The sequence below is a fragment of the Clupea harengus genome, chromosome 11, assembly GCF_900700415.2.
Source record: "Clupea harengus chromosome 11, Ch_v2.0.2, whole genome shotgun sequence".
NCBI classification, from domain to species: Eukaryota; Metazoa; Chordata; class Actinopteri; order Clupeiformes; family Clupeidae; genus Clupea; species Clupea harengus.
In genome coordinates, this window is record NC_045162.1 from 16,916,908 (window position 1) to 16,937,389 (window position 20,482).

Sequence of the window (20,482 nt, forward strand, 5' to 3'; positions counted from 1 at the left end):
TTACTAGAAAAGATGCTCTGTTTGAATGCTATTTAAAACCTGGGGAAAAGAACGATCCACACCTAGGACACTGGACACAATGTAAAACCATTACACATGTGATAGATAATGGGAGAGAAATACAGTTAAATACTTCCACTGAATGTAGAATAGCGGAGATGTGTTTGAATGGCAGACTTCTTGAAGTACAGGATATAGCCATAGCTGATAAGTGGGGATGGTGAATTAAGAGCTACACTACCTGTGGGTTGGTCTGGGCCTTGTGCTAGAACAATGTTGGTACAACCTTTTCAGATTTCCCCCAGGTCCAAGACTCACCAGTACCTGAGGAACGTTCCAATGCATTCCGTACGAGGGAGGAGAGAAGCAGGGGATGACAGCGGGATCTGGTCCGATGGCCTGGGCATTCCCTGAGGCATTCCAGACCACTACAAAAACTTGAACCCAGCAGCCAATGGCCTGGCATCTACCCTCTGCCCCTGGTGCGTCATCGGAGCACACACAGATTGGATTAACTTCCTTTACTACGCTGAGATGAAGTTCCAGAACCTGACCACAGACGGACTACAAAAGATCAGAGAAGAACTACACGCCAACTCCAGGTTAACGCGGCAAAAAACAACCGTGCTTGAAATTCTCACTGCCATGAATGGAGGCATTTGTGTCATGCTTGGTACTGACCAATGTTGCACATATGTCCCTGATAACACCCGAGATGGGAAAGACTTAGATCTGATCCTACAAAAGATGCAAAAAGTTGTCCAACAGAATGCTTGATGGGGAACAGGGCCTTCAAGGACAGAGCAAAGAGGCCTTGTTTGAATGTTATCTGAAGCCTAGGCGAGCTAATGACACACACACACACACACACACACACTCACACTCGACACCCACTATGTTGGCCTACAAATGCAAAGTATACAAATGTGTGATGTGAAATATGATGATTGACTTATGATGAGATGAAATAATGCTCAGTAATGATCTCTGTTCCGAAAATCCATGTGATGAAGCTCAGAGTGATGATTTTGAGGTTATCCATTGAAATTGATAATTGACGAATTAAGAAAGATGATTTGTGATTTTGATGGTGATTTTGAATTATCCATTGAAACGGATAAAAGGAGGGACTGATGGAGATAATTTCCAAACACTGTTAATGACTTAAGAATATAATAATCAAGTGCTTTGTATTAATGTATTCCTTGTATGAATCATGTGCTTATGAAAGCAGGAACATGGCTTTTCTGTGTGTGTGTAACTAAGATTATTAGGTGCCACTTAGTCTGCATATGTACAAGAGCATGTTTAGACCAGAAGTGATAAGAAGGGTCGAACTGTGCTTCTTCCGACCTTGCAAAACTTCCATCCTTGCCTCGGACGTGAGAAATCCACCACGTGATTTCCCTGCTGAACGCTCAACTTCTGTCTATATAAACCTTGTGCGATGTGTTTATCATTGCTTCACTTTCAGCCTTGTGCTGGGAGTGAGCCCGATTGCAATTGTTGTTTGTCTAATAAATATACTTATATGCAGCTCCGGAGTCCTGAGGTAACTAGGGTGAATTTTCACCTATCAAGTATGATATCTTCACCTTGTTGATAAAGTTATGGAGTGTAGGATTACAAACTGACTTTTATACAGGGTTTCTGCGGCTAATGTGCATCAGCAACAGTGACAGGAAAAATATTTTTTACATACAAAGGCCTACATTTGAACATTTACTTTAAAGCTCTGAATGTGGCAGTGTGCAAAACTACAGCTGATGACAATCTCTGTTGCGTTTCTGTATCAGATGTAGGAATGGTGGAGTTAGGCTACCACTAAAGGAGAGAACATTAATACAAATTCATTAATACGAATGGACCAGTCTTTTTAATAATCACATAAAAAGAGAGATTAATTTACATTCGACATATTATAGACAGATACATACATTAATTAAGGGAGCAGCATTGGTAAAGGAAGAGCCCATTAAATTATAGCGCGGATCCAAATCACCCATGAATTAGCTTTCACTTTCGTTAGCACAGCGAGGCATTTGGCGGAGGTTTGCACTCTCTGAGTGCCCTTCGAGTTAATGATGTTATAGTTAGGAAATGGTCAAACTAGCTTGCATTACTTACCCATGATGTCATTTGCATCACTCATACATTGAGACCGAAAGGCTCTGCTTTCATACACTACAGCATGCTTTATAATTACACCTGATATGGTTCTACACTACAGTATCATTAACCCAATGGCTCAAATATTACCACAACACGATGTCTGGTTTCCCTGAGGTCAAACGCTTCCTCTTCACCAATAATAGTTCAGTTAGAAAAGTACTTCTGGTAAAAACAGCAGCATTATAGAAATTGACTCGCAATTGCATTTCTAAGCCCAGGAAGTGGCGCAGCGTAGTGCAGTAATTCATCTGTGATGCCTTTGCCATTGCGCAATTCCTGCTGTGCAGCGACGGACTCCCATTTTTTTAAGCCGTTTTGGCACATTTCAAATATAGAAAATTAGCCCCTCTAAAGCAATGCAAAGACGGGCTTAGCCAAGCGCTTCAGAAAACTGCCTTTGAAACTTTTGAGGCAGTGAATCAGAACAGCAATGAATGCCCACCCCCCCCCCCCCTTACAGACGCTGTTCTTCCCCCATAGATGTGAATATATATATATATATCCCTGCAAAGCTGTCTTCAGAGGCGCTGTGAGTGCAGAAAACTAGATGAAGCAGGCAGAACCTGATAATGGAATGGATGTGGGTCTGAGTGCCCTGATCTGACAGAGAGGTCATTTTGGAGCTGTTGCTTTTCTGTTGCTGTTTGTTTTTGGGGACATTCTCTGACAGTCTCTGGGAGAGAGTGGGCAATTAGAGTGAGTGAGTGAGTGAGTGAGTGAGTGAGAGATAGATGGAGAGAGAGAGATGGAGAGAGAAAGGGAGAGATAGTTCAGCGCTCAAAAAGACAACTAATCCAAAATCCAGTACCTCTTCCTCCCCTAATCTCAGAAAAGGTGCTAATATCCCCAGGGCCAACACAAAACTAAACCCCGCTGTATCTGAGATCACCACAGAAAGAATGTCATCACTGCAAAAAAATAAACAATCAAATTATTGAACTGTCAAGTCAGCGCTGAGCCCTGCTCCTGCCAAGCCCTGCTCCTGCCACGCCCCCTCCTGATTCATCACACCTGCCTCAGTCACCTTCCCAATCTCACGATTGCTTGATTACCTGCACCTGTCACTCCCTCCACCACTATATAAACTCCTCACTCCTTTCATTCCCTTCTCTGGCCTCGTTTCATTAAGGACACAACCCTGAAGACACAAGCACCAGACTGGTCAAATCCCGTTTTGATTTCCGACTCCGACTTCCAGGTCACCTTAGCTTTCCCCATTCTGCGTTGCAGTGTTGGACACTGAATCTTCTGAGCGTTTGTTACCAGTTTTACTTTTGTTTTCTCCCGGTTTTTTCCCCCCTGTGCCCCCGGTTCTGGCTGTATCCAGTAAAAATTCCTTCCTACGTCTGTGTCGCCTATAGTCCCTGACAGAAGGCCAGACCGCAGACATGGAGCCAGCCAGAGCCTCTCCCCCACCGGTTGACCCATTTCAAGGCTTGGTGGAGGAACTCATGCCATCTACAAGCTCCCCTACCCTCGGCTCGGTCCCGGTACACAGCCCCTCTCCGTTCTCTGGCTCACCAAAAGCGTGTAGCAGATTCCTTCTCCAATGTTCCCTTGCCCTGGAGATGCAGCTCCATCTATTTCCCTCTGAAAGATCTAGAGTGGCCTATGTCATCTCCCACCTCCAGGGTAAGGCACTCCAATGGGCGGAAGCCGTGTGGCGTCAGGGTGGGCCGGTGACTAAGTCCTTTGAAGCCTTCACCGCCCATCTCCGAGAGGTGTTTGAGGCAGGAGATTCCTCTGTCCAGGAGAGGCTTTACAGACTCCGCCAGGGCCGGTCTTCCATCACGGACTACACCTTGCAGTTCCGTACCCTTGCCGCGTCAAGCGGCTGGAATAAGCCCCCGTTGATCACCACCTTCAAAGAGGGGATGGAACCATCGCTCCGCCTGCAGCTCATCGGATACGACGATTCTGTTGGGCTGGAGAGGTTAATCCAGCTCGCTATTCGGGTCGCTCACCACCGAGAGCTGCCTACGGGATCTGTCTCGACAGCCCTATCGTTCCACGCCTCTAGCCGCAATCTCATCCTGGCCAGAGTACGGAACCAGAGCCCAACCACCCTCGCTCCGCCTCCTGCTACCACAACTACCCCTCCACTGTCCCATTTCATCCTGGCCAGAGCGAGGAACCCGAGCCGATGCAGACGACTCACCCAGGGTCTGTGTCTCTACCTCATCACGACGTGCCCCACTCCACCACCAAGACATGAGTTCTGTCCAGCTCGGTGTGCAATTTTGCAATTCCTTGCTAACTCCATCTGGGTCTTTTCCGGCCCGACTCCGTCTTCAAGGTCACCTTATCTTCCCGCATTCTCTCTCTCGCTCCTGAGGTTCTTGTTCCTGTGTTAGTTCATGTTTTTGCCCAGTTGGTCTTTTGTATCATCTTTGATTTCTGTACGTTGTAGTGTTGGACACTTGATCTTCTGAACGTTTGTTACCAGGTTTACTTTGTTCTCCCTGTTTTTCCCCCTGTGCCCCCTGTTCTGGCTGTATCCAATAAACTCCATCTTTCACGTCTTTGTGTCGCCTAGAGTCCCTGACATGAACAGGCAAAACACCAATAAACTATTTTCTCAACATTAATTGAGAAATTCAAAGTATATGTGACATAATTGACGTCACTTTATCCACTGACTTTCAGTCCCTCCCCTGCACTTGCAATTTCCTCTTGAACTCAATCATAACAATTTTAACCTCAATTTCTGAGAACTCCCACTGCGTATTACTTTTGGCTGCACCAATCACAACAAACCCTCTCAAACTCCTGGAGGGACTGGTCTTTAGACAGCTTTTTGCAGAAATATCAATATGTATGTGAGCCTTTGCATAGTCATCAATCGGCAGAGTTCACTAGAAACATACTCTAACCACTCATCCAACCCATAGGGGGCACTCTCACAGGCCTGCCAGTCACTTCATTAGTGGTCCAAAATAATTTGCAGTGAAGTAATTAATTATTAATTATTAAATATTTAAATACAGATGATGAGCAACAGCTCAGTGGACAGATAGAGATCATGGAACCTTTTTTAATCAGTCAAGCAGAGGAAAAAAAAAGAGAGAAAAAAAGATCATCTCACCAGTGTCTGTCAGGAGAGGAGGGGGGGCAGAAGCCAGACGGGGAGGGTGGGGGGAGCCATTTCATCTAGCTCTGAGTACAGGTCTCCTCTGCGTTTAATTGGTGGCTTTTTGTCAATTTAATCATCTGACGAGGGTGACACGGCGTCACCTGCTGTGACGGCAGCGGTGGTCTTCATCAGAGTGTGCTGGTGGAAGGAGAGCAACACAGTGACATGCTGACACGCCATTCATCTCCTCCACCTCCAACACAGCCCCCCCCCCTCACTAATGGTCGTATTTGTTATATCGACGTCGAGCAGATGCATGGTAATTTGCGCCCCCTTTTGAGGATTCCCTCGCTTAACTCTCTCTGTCCCTCTGTCACTGTCTCTTTCTTATCTCTGTTTCCCTCTTTCACTCTCTCTCTTTCTTTTTTCTCTCTTTCAGTCCTAGCAGTAAAGTGCACAAAAGAGGTATGCATATTTAGCCTACTCTTGAACTAAGAGGGAGCCTATGTGCCCTCTCATTATTGGTCGTCGTGACCTTTTTTGTCTGGTTGCCTATGTATCATTCCAGGAGATTACCTCAGCACCTCAACGTTCCTTTCCATGACAGCTTTTGCCTTGTGAAAATCTGTCTAACTGTCATGCTAACACAAATGTGGGCAATGAAAATGATCATGAGAAGCTTTTTGTTTATTTGATACTGTTTGTACGTTAGCGCTGTGTATGTGCACATGCTAATGTGCTTGAAACTGTGTCACACCCTGTCCAGACGGTGTAACGGTCTGAGAGTGTTTCTCTCCTAGACAGGAGAGAACAATTACTTTGCAAAACAATAAGTCATTTAAGGGACCCAGGCGACTCACTCTGTTAGAATGCATTTTTAAATTTCATTATGTTCTTTTAATAAAATATTGTAAAACACTGAGTGCCACGGGTGTAAGTTTATATATGAGACGAGTTCAGATATTCCTCAACTACAACATTTACTCAGAAAGTGCTCTGAGTGCACGTGTGCAGCCAGGGAAGTGGGAAAGCATTCATCTGGTCCCCTTTAATGCTGATTTAATGAAGATCCATTGCCTGAATATTTCATTTTCTTTTTGAAGACTCACATAAATAGGTTATATTAAGTTCATGTTTTACATGACAATGGCTGTTTGATTAGGGGGAGTGGAGGTAATGAGGATTTTATTTTCCAAATCAAATGTCCTTCATTCATACATCCATTAATTCACTCATTCATTTCATACATTCATTTGGACTTCTTCCTCTTCTTTTAGACGTTGCGGTCATTAAATCAAATCAAATGGAATCAGTCAATCACACACAGTTGGTGATGGGGGAGAGGGGGTCTCATTGCCGCCAATGCATGTGTGTGGTGTTGTGTGCTGTGTGACAATAAAACAGACTTAGACTTTGACTTTGAGACTTTGACTTCATTGCCCAAATTTCAAATCAATTTCAGGAGATTCTTCCTTGTACTTTTTTTTTTATCATAGAGGGCGTTGTCCCAGAGAGAAATAAGCTTTTAATAATTGTCTGATACTTACACATACAAACTGATGGTGCTGGAAGTATAACCTGTATTTTAAAACTTTAGTAATGACGGCATTAGAAGACAACATCACACAAACTGTTCTTCCATGTTTGTTCTGACCAATGTATTTGCAGAAAAGGGGGATACATTGTTATGACGCATTACCCATTAGCCCTGGTGATGTGAGGCCTTCACCTACTCTCTGATCTTCTCTCTCTCTCTTTTTCTCTCTCTCTCTTTTTTTCTCTCTCTCTCTGTCTCTGTTCATTTGTTCTTCTCAGTTTACCCTGTCACTCCCCCTGAGTCCTGGGCAGGGGATCCCTTTAGAGTTGGGAAGGTTTATTCTCTCTATGTCTCCCTCCCTCTCTCTCTCCCTCCTTCTCTCTCTCTCTCTCTCTCCCTCCTTCTCTCTCTCTCTCTCGTTTGTCCTCGGAGCTCTTTGGTGTTTCTTGTCTGTCTCCTGGTGCTGTTTGATTCCAGGGGAGGGGGGCAGTGGTGGCAGTGGGAGCGCTGCAGGTGTGTCAGTGGGGACACAGAACTCTCTGAAACTCTTCCAAAACCAATGAGATTAATCACTGCTCAGCATGGGTGTTATCCCTCCATACCCCCCCCCCCCCCCACACACACACACACACAAAAAAGGGAGTTTGTGTAAAATCCACTGCTGTGCTGCAGAACTTATTTGCCTGAAACGATGACAAATCTCAGGGATGTGGTGGAAAGAAGAATGAACAGAAGAGAAGGAAGGGGCACCTGTGATGAGATGGGGCAGGACGGAGGGGCACTTGTGATGAGATGGGGCAGGACGGAGAGGGTGTGGGGCACCTGTGATGAGATGGGGCAGGACGGAGAGGGTGTGGGGCACCTGTGATGAGATGGGGCAGGACGGAGAGGGTGTGGGGCACCTGTGATGAGATGGGGCAGGACGGAGAGGGTGTGGGGCACCTGTGATGAGATGGAGAGGGTGTGGGGCACCTGTGATGAGAGACAGATTTCTCAGCTCTCTGGCTGAATGCAGCACTTGCGCGTGTGATCCAAGCCGTGTTAATATAAAAACTAAACTGTAAAACTCTGTCACTCGTCAGTCCTTTATTTCATCACCCTCATTATTATGCAATGGACTACAGCACTCAGGAGACTAAGCAGGAAGACTTCAGGAGATTATAAAGTTTTGAAGGGGGGAGGATTTTGAATTCATTGGTAACTTAATGTAATCTACAGGACTGTCAACATAAGCTTACCATCCTGAGGAAACACTCGTGACTTGACTCTCTTCTGTTTTTTTGTTTGTTACTCTTTGGCAAAACAGTGTGATCTACAGTCATACAACTCTGCTTCCCAAAGCTTTCTATTTAAAAAAGCCCATTAATTTCACCCTTTGCCACACCATTGCATCAAACAAACACACAAACCCACAGACGCACAACAAGATAAGACATCTCTCTTTCTCAGAGCCACAAAAAGAAAATCAGCATGAAAATGTCATTCTCCCTCTACCCGCCTCTCCATATCTCTTGTCCCACATCTGTCATTCACGTGCCAGTGGTAGTTCATGTCTGCTGGTTTGCTAGCACATTGTGTTTTTTTTTGTCTGCCTTTCCAATTGGCACTTAAGCACATAACCAGATGAATGAAACATTTAAAAAGTGAGATGACTTAATAAGCGTGGGCAATGATGTTGCCCATTGCGGATCACTCGAGTGTGTGTGTACTTCATCAGCAGCGCTACAAGCCCAGACGTACACACTTTTCTGGTGTAATTATGCATTTTATGCACGCACACACACACACACACACACACACACACACACACACACACACACACAGCTCCATGGATGCTACCAGTGCCTGAAACACAGGCATGCTCGCAAATACACACACACACACACACACAGACATACACACACACACACACAAACACACACACACACACACACACACACACACACACACACACACACACACACACACACAGCACCAGAGGGCACCAATGCTCTTCTGTTGAGTCCAGATGAGAAAACACATGAGTACAAGAGCAGAGGCAAGCTCCCTGTACAGAGCATTCATTTGTGTCTGTGTGTGTGTGTGCTTGTGTTCCAGAGCTGATGTGTTGGCATATCGAGGTGCGTGTTTATTTTGGGGGTTAAAGGTACATATTTATGCATGCACACACACACACACACACACACACACACACACACACACACACACACACACACACACACACACACACACACTCACACACACTCACACACACAGAGAAAGGTGCAGACTAAAAGGTCTTGAACAGCATGAGATCTCCTGCAGTGGTGCTGCCCCGAGCGGTTGTCTTTCTAGAAGGTTCTCTTCCCCATCTCCCCACAGCCTTTCAGCCAGGCCCCCGCGGGGTTTCTGGCCGCATCGCACAGAATGGCATTACAGAGAAGATTAATGTGGAGGACCTTTTGGAACATACCGGAAAGAGCGTCTCGGGAATCCCCCTGACCAGATGGGGAGCTATGGAAGAGAGTGACCATAAATTGAGTTAGCTGCGCTAAACCATATTTACAGCCGGCATGCCACTGATGCATGGTGTTAGCCTATAGAAGCGATGCCGAGGGTAGATTTTACACAAGGTGAGCCTCACTTTAGCCCTGGAGCAGCCCTGAGGCACTTTGAGTGTGAACATTGTGCATTCACCTTTGCCTCTTGTCCAGAGCTGAGTCTTCCAAAATGACCCCACGCGTTACATTACGTACAGTCCAAAGCAGCTTACATGTGCGGTACAAAGCAAGAAAAATAGCCAATCGAGGAGAACACATTGAAAAGCAAAGATCTATGCACGCACAGCGAGGCCATGCATCACACACTGAGATCTAGTCTCTATACGGGCCACGTGCCGCAGGGCTATTCTCAATGCAATATTCCCGTTCTGTATCTAATGCATTGAAAACATCGGTGATGAATGGCGAGGCTGTTGAGTCAGCGCCATTGAGACGATCCACGGGCCCTCACCACAGCTCCCCCCATCCACTGAGAGCCATTATACATGAGGCGAGCATGAGATGAGAGGAGAGGAGAGGAGAGGAGAGGAGAGGAGAGGAGAGCTCTGCTCTAAGGTAAACCCTGCTGTTCACCTCCCCCCCCCCCCACAGCACTTGATTAACCCCTAGAATAAGCCCCCTAGTCATTTTCACTGGCAATGAGTCAGAGAAACGCCCTGCTGCTTCAGTGGACTGAGTGACATAATCACATCCAGAATCACATGCAAATGTTTCAGGGTTGTGCATTTGTGCTAAAATAAGCTTGGGAAGTGTTTTTGCAAATGTCCTCTAATATAACAGTAATTCTCTATGATATTCTCTATAATGCTGAATACAAATGCTTGACAGAAATCACATGGGTTGCATCACAGTAGCTGTATCAGCTCCAGTATAGAGATGCCATGATATCCAGTTTACTTAAATACTATTTTTTTTTTTTAGATTTGATGTGAAATGTATGCAGGCTGATATACTATGATGTGTCTTGAAATAAAACTCTGAACATCTGAGTTATAGGCAAAGAGGACATTCCATGACAGCACCAACTAAGGGCAGACTTGAACCCTCTTAAAGCTTTTTAACACAAGAACTCCAATCATAAATAACTGACCTTGAGAGGCCAAAATGGAGTCCAGAAAATGGCTCAGAGTTTTTTTTAGGCCTGAGGTGAGTCGTATTCAGGGTGACCAAAACATTATTTTGTGTGTGTATCTGTTTGTTAGTGTGTGTGTGTGTGTGTGTGTGTGTTGTGTCTCGATGTAATTGCCCATCGGAAAACCTTAGCTCTCAAAGTCAGAGGATAATATATCAGTCAATAGCCGTGAAGAAGCCATTAAACAGAGGGGAAGTTGGTCGATGCCCAGGAAAGAAAACAAAGTTCAAGCCTCTGTAATCTTCCCTTTACGGTGATCAATAAATCAAATTAAAGTTTCAGACTTAGAGAATTGACAAATATAATGATAACATTTTTTTGGGAGGTAAGTTAGACACAGAAAAAGTGTGAGAGGCAGAGTTTGGGATAGAGGAAGGAGAACACAGAGGGAATTTCAAAGAAGCATTTTGCATTTATGATATGGGTTGACTGTACACTGTGTGTGTGTGTGTGTGTGTGTGTGTGTGTCTGTGTGTGTGTGTTTGTGTGTGTATCTGTGTGTGTGTGTGTGTGAGTTTGTGAGACAATGTCTATTGTAAACAGCGCTATACAAGCCATCAAAATTGAACTAAATGTGTGTGTCTGTATTTAATTAATTCAATTCAATTCTTTTTATACAGCACCAGAAAAAAATGACATTTTCTCTTGGCGCTTTACAGAGCCCAGAGCCTCAACCTGTATCTGTATATGTGTGTGTGTGTAGGTGTGTGTGTGTGTGTGTGTTTGGTCATCAGTACAAGACCCTCACACTCCTTACAGCAGTAGCTGTTGCCCGCCCATGATAGTCTGACAAATGACACAGTGTTCACCTCCATAATGGATGGAGCCCAGGTGAATGGCCCAGGTGCCTTGTCTAATCGCCAGTGATCTGAATTCTGAGCGAGCGCGGCCTCACGGGGGGGAGCTCCTCATCTATAACTAACATCACAGCCTGCCAGGGGGGCCAGGCAGGCACATCTACATAGAGTAGCTTTCCTTGTTACCGCCGCAGCAGAAGACCCTGAAATTTTCATGGCGGCTGAATTATTTAGTCTTACGTCTGATGACAAAATATATTTTAAAAAAAACACGGCTGCAAAGTTGCACTTAAATGAAATGTCCAACAGGAGGACTGGAGGACTGAGCTTCACTGGCTGTGCTTGAGGGCTGGACATTGACTTTGTCATTCAGAGCGGGGTAGTCTGCGGGAGATGGTGGCTGACTAGTCTCTTTTTCACAGTCCGTTAAATGACTGCTGCTCTCCCTCATTCTCTCTCTCTTTATCTCTCTCTATCTTTCTCTCCCTCTCTGTCTCTCTCTCTCTCTCTCACCCTTAGACAACCGAGAGACTCTGGCTTCGAGTAATTTCTCCTGATGGAATGAAGATAGCATGTTCCAAATTTTCCATTTTCATTCTTTCACAACATCCAGCCAGTCGTATATCATTCTGAAATTGGCAGTCATTTTGGAAATTGTCTTTCATCTCTCTTGTTTTTGGTTTCACTCCCTGTCTACCCCCACTCACTAACTGTCTCTCTCTCTCTCACACACACACACAGACACACACACATACTCAGCAGTAATTGTATTTCGACATTAGACATCGTTGAGTGGGTAACGGGACATGCATTGCATGTTGCCTCTATTTCATTTGCGAGGCAGAGGAGCTCTGTGGATGGTTCTCTGGCAGCTGTCTCTCTGATCACATTACGAGCCCACGCCTTTGTGTATTGGGCTAGGGTTAGACACATTAAACACCTCTGTGTATTGGGCTAGGGTTAGACACATTAAACACCTCTGTGTATTGGGCTAGGGTTAGACACATTAAACACCTTTGTGTATTGGGCTAGGGTTAGACACATTAAACACCTCTGTGTATTGGGCTAGGGTTAGACACATTAAACACCTCTGTGTATTGGGCTAGGGTTAGATGCCTGCTCCGCCTTTCTCCAGAGGACAGGGAAATGAATGACGTCTAAACTATTCTGAACAGAGGTGGGGTAGTTTGGATCTGGACCAAAGTCAGGCTCTAAATCTCCTCCCTTTCACAGACACTCCCAGAGTTCCAAAGTCCAAGTCCAAGTCTTGCATACCTGTGTGTGTGTGTGTGTGAGAGAGAGAGAGAGAGAGAGAGAGAGAGAGAAAAAGAAAGAGAGAGAGAGAGAGAGAGAATGTGTGTGTGTGTGTGTCTATGTGTGTATACTCAAGTTCACATGCAGAAAATAACTCAGAAAGACAAAAACACAGAATAGTTTAATACAGGAAGGAAGACAAAAACAAAACAATAAAAAAAACTAAGCAAATATTTCCATGGCAACACTGATACCTCTGTCAGGAAACCCAAGGCAGTGCCACATACCAGCTTAATCACAGTTATTGTTCATTATGGAGATTGGGAGGAACTCTGATTGAACAACGAGCTTAGCGCAGCAACTCATGACTAATCCCTGGCAGGCAACGTTCTGGGCAGGATTGGAGGAGGACTTGGGAACAACTGGAGAGGTGACAACATCGCCAGAGCGCTGCATGTTTACAAATCGAAACAGCGCACGCCCTAGCAAATCCATTATCTGCGTTTCAGGATTTTTCCGGCAGCTTGGGGGAGACAATTCAGTAAGACAGAATGCAAGAGGGGGACGATAGATATGAATGAGCGTGAGAATTCTCACAGGAAGTTAGGAAACACAAAGCCCAATTCACTTCCAAAAGTACAATACTGATTGTGGAGCTCCACATAGTCTGCAAACGCACCTTGCAAAACCATGTGCTAAAAATGGTGGACTCAATGAGTGCAATGCTACTTTTGATAAAGTGTGAATGGTCATCGTCTCTCTCTCACTCTCTTTCTCTCTCTCTCTCTCTCTTTCTGTCTGTCTCTTTCTCTGTCCATTGTTTCTGTTACAATGCAAACACACTGTTATAGAGCCACACTGCACCAAAGTAATTGTCAGGAACGTGTTGCATCTATTTAATCTCAGACACGCACATTTATCATTGTCTCATTGGGCTTACTACCACATCTACTTGGCACATACAATGCACACGCAACAGAGAAACAGAGAGGGAGAGAGAGAGAGCGATAGGTAGAGAGGGAGGGAGAGAGAATGAGAGAGAGAGCGCAGTAGGTGGAGAGAGGGAGAGAGAGAGAGAGAGAGAAGAGGAAGAGAGAGAAATAGGTAGGCAGGTCGATAGAGACAGAGACAGAAGTGTGTGTTTTGCTAATTCAGCTCCATGCTGGTGGGCTTCTCTCTGTGTCATTTGTTCAGAGCTTCTCGCCTCCATCTGTCTGAGACACCCCGGGATCACCCTACCTGATTGGCTCATGGCCATGATAGACAGCTCTGTTGTCAAACCCAAAGACCCCCAAGGGGACGCAGCAGCAGCAGCAGCAGCATGATTCATTGTCCTGCTGCTCAGTGTTGAGTGCACAAGTATGGCAGCACATGCAAACAGTTACACATCAATACAAAAGGATTAGAAACAAAACACATAAATGGACTACATTCATCAAACTGCTAAACACAGCGTAAATTGAGCAAACGAATTAATCAGCTCCCTCCTGCACAGAAATGGCTGCACTTCCATCCACTGCAGCTTTTTATTTTCATTTTATCGCTTCAAATAATTTTTTAAAACACTCTCTCAGAGATATCAAAGGAGTCTGTCACTACTTCTTTGTAGTGGATGTCATTTCAAACCTCAGCAATATAGAATCACACGACTGTGTAAGCTCAGGACAACTCAGGACAACTCATGCTGTCTTCTGGGAGGGATGATGTTGCCTAGCTGCTGGCTTTGGGAGGGGTCGGACGCAGATCTGACCTCGCTCTGACCCGCATCATCAATGGCTGCTCTTAATGGTGTCTTAATGGTGTCTGTCTCAGTGGCTATAAAGCCCAAGTAGCTCATCCTATTTCTCTTTTAATTGGCCTGTGTGTCGCCTCTGCTGCTGCTACTGGAACAAACCCAAGGCCATCTGGCCCTGTTATGGCCCTGATCTGGCCCTGTTATGGCCCTGTTATGGCCCTGATCTGGCCCTGTTATGGCCCTGATCTGGCCCTGTTATGGCCCTGATCTAGTCCTGATCTGCTCCTGTTATGGCCATGGCTCCATCCATAGCTGTGTGTAGAGGACGCTAACGACCGACAGGAGGAATGTGTGGAGCCCTGAGAGCAAACTAGTTCCTGAGCAACATCTGCCGCCAGGTGTGCTGTGCTGATGACTGCAGGCAGGTGATGGAGGACTCTTCTTGTCGCAGACATTAATTGCTGCTGCCGCCAGATGCCAACTGCTGCCGCCCAGCAGGTAGCCCAACATGATGGACAGAATAGCTGGCTCCTTCCTGTGTGTGTGTGTGTGTGGGTGGGGGGGGGGGGGACAGGAGGATATAAATGACTAAAAAAGAGGGATGGAGTCAGCCTTAGTACAAGACGAGTGCACAGCTGGTCCCTCTGACAAACTGATCCGAATGTCCCTCACGTCTGCGGTGCGGAGTGTTCTGTCCAGACTAAATGTTGTCATGTGGCCAGTCTGGTACAGCTGAGGCAGAGCGGAGACACCATCTGACTGGTTTAGAAAATGGAACTAGCTAATGCTATGCTTCATTGCAAGATTATAAATGTTCTTCATAAGAGGTCACTAGGATTATTTCTCAGTGGTGTATATATATATGATAGAACCAAGAACCAAGAACCAAGATGTGGGGCATGGTTGGGCTCGTGGGAATTCATCCTTAGCATTGCGGTTGATTCAGTAATGTCCCTACATTTCTATTTAGCACTCCACAACTAGATCCTATGGCTGATGTCTAAAGGGAGCCGGTCTAGATGAAGAGGTGTTACTTGTGGAGCATTAAATCCTCTGTGTTGAGGGACATGTTGTTTTTTAAAGCCATCACAGTCAGGACTGTTCTAATAAACAAGGACAAAATGACAAAATGTGATATGGAATTTCCCACTGGCAGTTTGAACAGTTGCCGTTCTCCACAGCTGAGCCGCTCGCGTTGCTAGCCACTGCGCTTTAGACAAGCTGTCGAGTAGGTGTGTGTGAGTCATACCAAATGATCAAAAAATAAATAAAACCAACACAAAGAAGATCACTCATGCACACTTGCACTCAGCATCATCTCACTTCATCAGAGGAGTCACTACTTTAGCGGCCTGTAAAGTTTTATCGACTGGCTCCAAGAGACATGTTTTTACCATCGCTGAGAGAGCTCATCTCCCTAGTGTCCTGTGTTCTGTTCCCTTCACGTAAGCCTCTGCACACACACACACATACACACACTCACAGATACACACACACTCTCACACACACACCTGCACACAGTTCCCAGTGCTCCGAGCTGGTCGTCAGGGTTTGATGACAAAGCTGTCGCTAATGGGAACCGGCAAAACAGAGGCGAGTGGTGTTGCGCATGAACGTTTTAGGGATGCTGCTGGATGAAAACAAAAGACCATTTTTAATGGATCGCCATCACAGCTTTTAAAGGACGCATGCTGGAACTTTCTAATCCAATAGCCAATCCCTCCACCACCCCCGCACCTCATCTCTACCCCCCCACCCCACCTCACCCCACCCCACCCACCCACCCCCACCCGAATCTAATAGTCATGACGGGCGCAGAACAAGACGAATCGCCACATCACAATAATGGATGTTCTGGAACACCCAGCTATAACTGGGTTATCTGCCGGTGAATAAACAATTCACATTTAATGGTATTCATGAACAGGACATTATGAGGGCAGCAGCCAAAGCGGTGTGTGTGGAAGCAGTCCCCTGAAAGCCACCAAAGAAAGACACCCCCCTCCCCTCTGTCCTCTGAGGCCTATGGGGGAGGACATTTTATTTCTATTCTTTTTTATGGTCAAATATTCCATATATTTCCATAGGGTCCCGTATGGATCCAGGCTTGGGACTGGTGCAGACTGGTTCCAGCAGAATGGCGCTGGTGATGAAGAAGATCAGAAGGCTGAGTGAAAACAGAGGGAGGGAGGGGGAGGGGAAGGGGCGAGGACATAGGCGTAGGCCGGAGAGAAAGAGAGAGGGAGAGAGGGGGAGGAAGCGTTGTGCTGTACTCATATTACATGGAGAGACCTCTGCTCCAAGCGAACCATGAAGACCTACAGCAATTATGTTGATGATGCCCATACAGGTGTGTGTGTGTGTGTGCGTGTGTGTGTGTGTGTGTGTGTGTGTGTGTGTGTGTGTGTGTGCAGCTGATGTTCATATTGTGCTTGTCATTAGCACATAAAAGCATGTGCGGTGTCGGTTTTCATCTCCCCACTCATTTATGGCCGCTAATTTAATGACACGTGTCTAATCTCAGTGAAGTCTAATCTTAGTGAAATGTGAGCCACCACCTCCACCACCACTCCTGCAGAGAGAAACACCGCAGTCAACTAGGGACACACAAACCCATGTGTGTGTGTGAGTGTGTGTGTGTGTGTGTGTGTGTGTGTGTGTGTGTGTGTGTGTGTGTGTGTGTGTGTGTGTGTGTGTGTGTGTGTGTGTGTATCATGTGTGCACACATATAGCAAGTTGTCATGGGAAGGCACATCATCTCTTTGGCCTGTGAAGGGATGTCCCTGCTTCAAGGGTGACTGCTCATCTCCGTGACAACCACCACCCCACAGCCAATTTACACACCTGCCGACTGACTGATGGGAAATCAATGGGAGCACTGCGATATCTCGGCACCAGCCTCACAGTCAACTCCCCAAACAACTACCAGGTGGCAAAGCCTGTATGTGTGTATGTATGTGTGTGTGTGAGTGTGTGAGTGCATGCGTGTGTTTGTGTGTGTGAGTGCTTGCGTGCGTGTGTGTGTGTGTGTGTGCGTGTGTGTGAATATGTCTGTGATTGTGTATGTGTGTAAAGTACGTGCTTGAGTGTGAGTGTGCTCCTTGATTAGCATATTCTTTCTGTGTTCGGTTCTGAGCCCGTGTTGTGTTGAACCGTTTGTGTCTATGTATGTATGTTAGTGTGTGTGTGTGCGTGTCTGTGTGTGCGTGTATGTCCGTGTGTCCGAGAGTGTGTTTTGGAGGTTGTTGTACTAATAGGAAAACACAGGAGTGGTATTATCAAAGGCATCAGCCTACAAATTGAGCAGACCCTCAGCAACTCGATATTGCGAGACAATACAGAAGGCTTGGCGATGAATACTGATCAGGAGAGGAGGAGAGAAAGTGTGAAGGAGCACATTAATCATTTGTAATATAACATGGCTATTATTGCTTCACTTAATTGGTTTTCCCTCGCGTTTGTTTTGAATCACAATGGAGCGCAATAAAAGTCTTAGGGTAGGTGAGGAGTGGGACAGAGATGTTATCCTGTGTGAGTGCACACAAGCAGTGTGTGTGTGTGTGTGTGTGGGGGGGGGGGGATGTACCTGTTATTGTTCACATACATTTCTCTCCCATGTATCTGTTGTGTATTCCCCTTTAGTTTTTTTGTATGTGTCTGTGTTAGTGTCGGTGTGAGACTGAGCAGGTGTGTGTGTGTGTGTGTGTGTGTGTGTGTGTGTGTGTATGAGAAAGAGAGAGTAAGAATGGGAGAGAGACAAGAAAAGAGAGAAACATTTTGTGTGTATGTGTATGTGAATGTGTATGTTTGTGTGTGTGTTTTTGTTTTTCTGTTTTGTGTGTGTGCGTGTGCGTGTGCGTGTGCGTGTGCGTGTGCGTGTGTGTGTGTTTTTGTTTTTCTGTTTTGTGTGTGTGCGTGTGCGTGTGCGTGTGCGTGTGCGTGTGCGTGTGCGTGTGCGTGTGCGTGTGTGTGTGAGTGTGTGTGTGTGTATGTGTGCCTGTCTGACACCCCTGTGCAGTAATGTGTGCAGACTGTGGGAGTTAGGTCAGTAATTACCCCATGCCACTCCAACTCCTGCCACCCAGCACTAACACAGAACGGAGGGAAGAGGGGAAGAAGGAGTGAGAGAGGGAGAGAAGAGGGGGGGGAGAGAGTGTTGAGAGAGAAAACTGTCTGACTCCTTCACCCGGGGTCTTCTCTCCCCTCCTCAGCGGCTCTCTGCTCTTGCTCTTGGAAAAAATATCATTAACCCCCAGTGTCACCGGTCACAGGCAACTCCAGAGCCCGCTGGTGCAGGACAGGCAGCAGGCCCACAGCCACGGAGGCCCCATAGCAAAGCACTGGCAGTGTGGTCCCATAGCACAGCACTGGCAGTGTGGTCCCATAGCACAGCACAGACAGTGTGGTCCCATAGCACAGCACAGACAGTGTGGTCCCATACCACAGCACAGACAGTGTGGTCCCATAGCACAGCACAGACAGTGTGGTCCCATAGCACAGTACTGACAGTGTGGTCCCATAGCACAGTACTGACAGTGTGGTCCCATAGCACAGCACAGACAGTGTGGTCCCATAGCACAGCACAGACAGTGTGGTCCCATAGCACAGCACTGACAGTGTGGTCCCAGATATAAAAAGAGGGGGGTGGGGCAGAAGGGAAGAGAGGAGACCACCTCTCTTTCACATTAGTGATGTAGTGAGCTTCCATTGCCTTTATTATGCTATATTATTGGACTAATGGGAGAGAAGACACAGCATAGGTCCCAGTATCTTGATTTCTTTCTCTTTTGTTGTTGCCATGGAGTTCTACTATGCAGTGAAAGGGAACCGTTCTGGTCCACATTCTAATGCAGTGCTAGGAAGGTGGATTCACCAGGACCTTTACTGCAGTAGCAGGACTGCATAGCGATATCCATAATGTGGACGTGGCCATAAAGTGAGTAGAATGACTCACATTACTTTAAAGAACACGTGACATGCCTCATATTGTTTACACCTATACGCCCTTTTCTCCTATGTCATAGAGTACAAGGCTACATTTATTGGTATGTGTGACTTTTAATGCCTTATGATGATTTGAATATCTCACTCTGCCAGATCCCCAACAGGAACGCAGATGTAGAATGAAAAGAAGTAAGAGACCAGGCTGAACATGAACACAGGAAGTGAGGAAAGCACAGGCAAACACCACCAACACAGGAAGTGAGGAAAGCACAGGCAAACACCACCAACACAGGAAGTGAGGAAAGCACAGGCAAACACCACCAACACAGGAAGTTAGGAAACGACAGGCAAACACCACCAACACAGGAAGTGAGGAAAGCACAGGCAAACACCACCAACACAGGAAGTGAGGAAAGCACAGGCAAACACCACCAACACAGTCAGCAGAATTACAAAAGCATCACAGACACATGAAAGACCCACACCTTTCTTTGGGGCACGGTATGGCAGAGGGTCGCGCCATGGGTCCAATTCCCAAACGTTGCAGGTTGTCTGTACGTTGCTTTGGATAAAAGCGTCTTATAAATGCCAATCCTTTACCTTTCTCTGTCCCCGTGGGTTATGCACCATGTGATGATAATGCAACAACAACAACAACAACAACAGTTTAATTTTGACATATGCATGGCAGTGTTAACTTCGGTTGTTGTTGTTGTGTGTCTTGAGTAGTTGAGCTAGTTCAAAGTTCACCTGATAAGTAGCAGTTCTTAGCAGTTGGTTAGCCTGATTATGAAGCCTAGTGGTTAATACTGCTGTAAATCTCAACTTACCTTCCTTTGGGTGCAAGACTGTGTGCATCACTGGCGAGTCACCACAACATTACATCCATATTATGCATGTCGGTTCTGACTGATTTGAACCCTGTGTATAACTGTGCTGTCTGAAAGTGAACCTGTAAATGGCATTCTGGCTCCAGACGTGTCCTTACAGACACTCAAGGGTGACACCATCATACCAGAACCTCACCTTCACAGCCTTTCATCCAGTTATCAGTTTCATTATTAAGAGCCTTTATGTGATATACAGGATAAAGGCTATTTAATTTCCAGTAGCCACTTGAGAAAAGGTTGTGTGCATGCCCCTGAGAGAGTTTATTGTACAGAGCAAAGCAGAAAGGACGGTTTGCAGATTGTGTTCTAAACGCTGGGTAAGCAGCATGAGCCTTGCTGATATCTGACTGAATGGATGGGGCCTTGGATGAGTGAAGTGCTGTATGTGGCCCTCAGAGAGAGAGAGAG